Source organism: Peromyscus maniculatus, chromosome 6 (assembly GCF_049852395.1).
Source record: "Peromyscus maniculatus bairdii isolate BWxNUB_F1_BW_parent chromosome 6, HU_Pman_BW_mat_3.1, whole genome shotgun sequence".
NCBI lineage: Eukaryota > Metazoa > Chordata > Mammalia > Rodentia > Cricetidae > Peromyscus > Peromyscus maniculatus.
In genome coordinates, this window is record NC_134857.1 from 79,636,714 (window position 1) to 79,642,713 (window position 6,000).

Sequence of the window (6,000 nt, forward strand, 5' to 3'; positions counted from 1 at the left end):
GCATGCTCAAGAGTCTGGGTTAATCCCAAGTACCCCAAAACATTAAACATTAAAAGAAGAAGTTAATTAAAAAATAAAAGAAGAAGTTAACAGAATAACCCCTAGGCTTACATGAACCTAGGGGTTTATTTTTGAAATCGGTTTATTTATTATTTTAAAAATGTTGCGTATGTATGTGTCTGTACACATCAGTTCAGGTGACTTCAGTGGCATCACAACTTCTGGAGAGAGATTTACAAGAGGTTGTGAGCTATCCCATGTGGATGCTGGGAGTTGAACTTGGGTCCCCAGGAAGAATAGTGAATTTTCTTAATCGTCAGTCATTTCTCCAGCCAAAAATGGACATCTATTATTTGCTTCAGCTCTCCTCAAAATCCTCCTCAAGAAACCCAAAGCATAAAGTTTGCAGAATTTTTAAACCTGAGATTTTCCATTTGCCCTGAAAGAGGAGTGTTGTTTCCACAGGCTGTCCAAGCACGGGGTGGAGCGTTGCCGAGACGGGAGGCAAGGAAGCCGGCTGAGGACCAGAGTCAGAGAACAGTGAGAACTGAGCAGACTCCTGGAAGGCCCGGGGCAGCGACTCTCAAGGAGTTTAGTCTTCTCAGTTTTACAGAGTAGGAGATGACAGAATGAAATGCACTCTTACTTGATTTCCATCGACTTCTCCCTGGAAGCCGAGGTTTTATTAGCATGTTTTGTTTCAAAAGAAGCTACAGTCTTTGGACAAAATCCAGTGCTTTTTTTTTTTTTTTTCCCACACCAGGGAAAGCAGTACAAAGGGCAAAAGCTGAGAAATTACTTTTAAAAGGTCTGAGTTTGGGTGTTTGGTTTGATCCTTTATCAACAATAATAAAGGGGTTATAATCTGCCTCCCAGATCGTTAAGGATGATGTTCACATGCAACAAAGGCCTCATCCCTTCGAGGTGATACAAGAGGAACTTGACAGGCAGGGCTTGTACTGATGGATGTCCATCTCTCTTCTATCTTTTGTTCATCTTCATGTTGTAGGCAACATGACAGCAGGCACTGGATCAAAAGAGTCATGGGGCCTAGGGAGAGGGATCAGCAGGTGAAGAGCTTGCCACACAAGTGTGGAGACCTGATAGCATCCACTTATAGGGGTTTCATTTCTTTCCACTCATTCTTTATTTAAAAATAAATATAGCATGCTTATGGTTGTAGCAGGAATCTGAAAGAGTCTTATTAATAAAAACAAACCCAGGAGCCAGGTACTGGGGTCAATGATGGAAGATAAGAGAAGCAGAACAGGCCACAGCCACCTCACCCTGCCAATTCCTCAGCTGATCCTTTTTCCTCAGACTTGAAGCCTCTCAGTCCTCATCCAGAATGAATCTCAGCTGAACTGTTGCTCAAACGCCTAAAAGTTTTACCAGCCAAAATCATCTAGTTTCTGGTCTTCACGCCTTTTATACCTTTCTGCTTTCTGCCATCACTCCCTGGGATTAAAGGCCCACTTTCTGGGATTAAAGGTGTGAGTCACCATGCTTGGCAGTATCCTTGAACATACAGAGATCCAGGTAGATCTCTGCCTCTGGATTGTGAGGATTAAAGGCGTGTGCTACCAGTGCCTATCCTCTATGTTTAATATTGTAGCTGTTCTGTTCTCTGACCCCAGATAAGCTTATTAGCGTGCACAGTATTTTGGGGGACACAATACCACCACATATGGTTCTTTTTATTTATTGTTTGGTTTTTGTTCATTTGTTTTTTTCCAAGATAGAGTTTCTCTGTGGCCCTAGCTGTTTTGGAACTCTGTAGATCACACTGGCTTCAAATTCAGAGATCCACCAGCCTCTGCCTCCTGAATGCTGTGATTAAAGACTTGCTCCACTACCTCCAGGTTACATAGTATTTTATGAGTAGCCTTTAAAATTAATCTTATTTACTCCATAGATAATTGTATATTATTTACAATAAAGATATGCCATAATTTTAGGGGAATCTTTTAAGACAGAGTCTTCTACAGCCTAAGCCAACCTCAGAAACCACAGCAATTCTCCTCAGGTGTAAGCTGCCATGCTTGGCTGATCTATCACAATTTTATGTCTTTCTCTGAAGACAAATATGTAACTTGTTTTTACTCATTTAATTCAAATTTTACAATATAAAATGATTCATTCATTTCTATTTTCTATGTGTGAGCATTTTGCCTGCATGTATACGTGCATCTGCACCACATGTGTGTGCCTGGTGCCCTCAGAGGCCAGAAGAAGATGTCAGACCCCTAAGAACTAGAGTTAGAGATGGCTTTGGGTCAGCATCTGGGTACTGGGAACCAAACCTGAGTCCAATGTAAGAGCAGTAAGTGCTCCCAACCTCTGAGCAATTTCAGCACCATAAAAAATGATTTTTTAAAACAATATCTTGCTACATAAACTAGGCATGCTTAGAAATCACTATATAACACAAGATAGCCTTGAGGTCATGATCACCCTGCCTTCGAAGTGCTGGGCTTATAGGCATGTGCTACCTTTCCCAAGCTAAAACTTTTAAATATATATTTTAACTCCTTAGTAGACATTACCTTGGCTTAGCTCTGCCTCTTTATAGATGAAAGCAAAGCCACTGGAAAATTATTTGTATTCCATAGATAGACACAGCTCTTAGCAACTTATCAAGGCTTCTCCAGCCCTCTGGTAATCTTAAAAATGACTAAGGCTTACATCACAGCTGCTACCAGTTCCATCTTCCCCAAGGGGTAATCATGTGAACTTCAGCAGACTCGACCATGAGCAGATTAGATGGATACTGCCTCCAATAACACCCCTTTATCATCTACAGACACAGGGCAGGGAAGGCCTCTTTCCTTCTCTTACCATAGATAGACAATTTTAGCAGCAGCTTTCCTGCCATCTGTTTCATCAAGTTCTTAATCTCAGGACCATTAGTAACTGACACCACAGCTAAGATCACCGGTGAGTGGTTGGAATCTTGGGATGGGCCAGGAATTTGACCTGTAGATTCTGGGGGATCTGACAAGGATAGTCCTGTGGTAAATCAATATCTGTGACAAAAAGTGGTGACCATAGCACATAGCTGAGTAGACACACAGGTTTTCCCAGCCTTGAATTGCTCCATAAATAAGATAAAGTTTCCTGACCTATCTCAGATTATCTGTAGCCATGGTCACCACATGTTCAGGGCACAAGTCTGTCCTATGACTAGAGAACAGAGCTTCAGGCTTCAGGTTTCCAGCTGGAAGGGGCAAACTGATGGTACAGTGTTAGCAGACACATACAATATGATACAGTTGGAAATAATTGGTCAACATTTAAAAATAGAGAGTTTCTTTTTCCCAAAAAGTTTGAATTTCTAGTATCTCTCATATAAGAAGCAGATATATCACAGGCACAACTTTATAAGAAGCTGAGTGGGTCTTCCCTCTTGAGGAAGGTTGTGGGCTTTCCAGTTGGACAGGCTTCATCCGGTCTGTGTCAATGGCATGTGAGTTTGTAACTCCAGGTTTAGATGTGATAACATTGTCAGCTCGGAAACTCTGTCTCTGCTTGTTTGCTGAGCGGAAGAGGCAGCCACAAGCAGAGGGTGCATTTTGTGGCAACCTTCAGAGTTCTCAGCCCTCAAGCATTTCTTCTTCATCTAGCAAACAACAAAAATTCCAATTCCAGTATTTTTCCCAGCAGAGTTGGAATCGCCACCATACCGATTCATAAACTCAGGCCCAAAGAGGCCAAGTAAACCACCCTGGTTTGCTAAAGACTTTAGTGATAGAGTTAGTATTTGGCTGTAGGTGATCTTTCCCCAGAAGCTGTGTCTGAAATCACATTATCTCACCACATCAGGTTTGATGGAGGGAAGGGAAGGTGAAATAATATAATTAAACCATAATTTCAAAAAAATAAAAGTATTACATATTAAAAATAAATTCAAAAAACAATGTGGATAAAGAAAAATGCCCTTCAGATGAAGTACAGGGTGTGGTCCTGAGCACTCAATAGAACTGAGGCCCATAGCGTGACCCGTGGGGTTGTGGGCTAAATAGTGGGGGTAGTGGTGAAGTTACAGTGAAGACACAGGAGACCTTGCAGCTGGTGAGAAATGACCAATCTGTTGCTGTAACATCCTGACTCTCTTGGGGAATATTCATGAAGTCTGACAGGCATGGAGGTGGAAGAACCACCTCAGCGTTTGACCCATTCCATTTCTTCATCAAGGAGTATCTCAATACTGAAAATTGTAGCACAGACATAATTTAAAACAAAATCAAAATCCAAGAGGGGTGACCTTGTGTGGTAAGTGTGTGTGACTCAGTGAGAAGAGTCTATATTTTAGGTTTAGGAAGACCTGATTGACACTTGCCTCTGCCTGACTATCTATGTAGCCATGGCCAGTTTTTTTTTTTTTCTGCATCTTATTTCTTTTGGTAGAAATTTGGTTAGAATTAAATGTATGTTTAGACATGGCAGGCTTTTAGTTCATAGCTGGGTAGGCTTGGCAAGTTTCATAATAAACTTTCGGGATCTGCTATTAAATTATTGGTAGTCATGGTTGTAGTTGTTGGTAGCTGCAAGTGGTGCGTGTGTTAAGTGGCAGGTGCTTCAGATTTCATTCAATTCAAATCTTTTTATTTTGACTTTTAATTATGTGTCTAATGTGTATGCTCGGGTGGGAGTTTGTGTGTGTGGATGCAGATATCTGTAGAGACCGAAATATATCGTCTGACACTCTGGAACTAGAATTACAGGTCATTCAGTGTGGATGCTAGGGACCAGTCTTAGGCCCTTTGTGAGAGAAGTAGATGCTTTAAACCTCTGATCCATCTCCCCAGACTCTAAATTTTAAAGAAGATGATTCTTTTTTTGAGTAAATCTGTAGACAAGATGAGGAAATAATTGGTAGTACTAAGAAGTGGTAGATATTGAGAAGTCTTAGAAAAATCAGGGTAGACAGATGTCATTGTTTCAAAATAAGAATTGGGAGAAAGAATGCTGACTTGTCAAATCCAAGGAGTGTTCTGGAATAATTTAATGAACAATATTTAAGAGTGTTTTTAAAAATACAGAAATAATTACCAAAGAGTTGTTGAAGGATTGTTCAGAAAAAGTTGTTCCAAGAAACTACTTTTTTTTTTTTTTGTCAAAAACTATTATGGATGTGCAGATGTTGTGCCACATGTCTGTAATCCTAGCTTTTGGGAGCTGAAGGCAGGGTAATTGAAAGTTGGAGATCAACCTTGGCTAAATAGCAAGGTTGAAGACAGTCTAGGCAACATACCAAAAATCTATCTTAAAATATTACTAAATTATAATTGAATAGGAGAATTCTGTGACTTGACTAATAACCCAATGTGACACTTCAAATAATTTTGCGGACAATTTAGTGAGACATGATTTTCTACAGTAACCTCCTTCAAATTGAAGCATTCACTCCTGCAGGACTCAGGGAGACTCATAAGTTAATGAAACAAACATACAAGGATCAGGAACTTCAAAAAGTTACAGAATTCACAAGGCCCCTCCCTATGATTAGGAAAACAGTATACAATACTGAGAAATGAAGCTTTCTAATTGCCCAAAAGCTATCTGCAATTTCTACAGTGAACTCCAAAGAAGAAGATTTTGTAAATCCTCAGCCATGCTGTGGTAACATTTTTGATGAAGCAGAGCCTTGGGTCTCCCATGATCCAAAATCTCTCTCTGACACTCTTATAAGTAACCCAGTAAACTCACTGTTTTTCTAATTTAGACTTGGTTGGGATAAATTTTTTGGTCTTTCATTGGTACTTTTATCTATGGTAAAGAGATATGTGTTCATATATCCTTAGGAAAGGTCATATAACACACATGGTTGGATTACAGTGTAGTTAAAGTTTACAAAATTCAAATACTGGCTATGTAGGTCAGTCTCTATCACTGAGAGACAATACACTGAAGGTCATAGATAACAAACCTACAGCCAATATACTGAATGGCCAAGTAGTGAAAGTTTTTCTCTAAAATCCAGAACAAGAGAAGAATGCT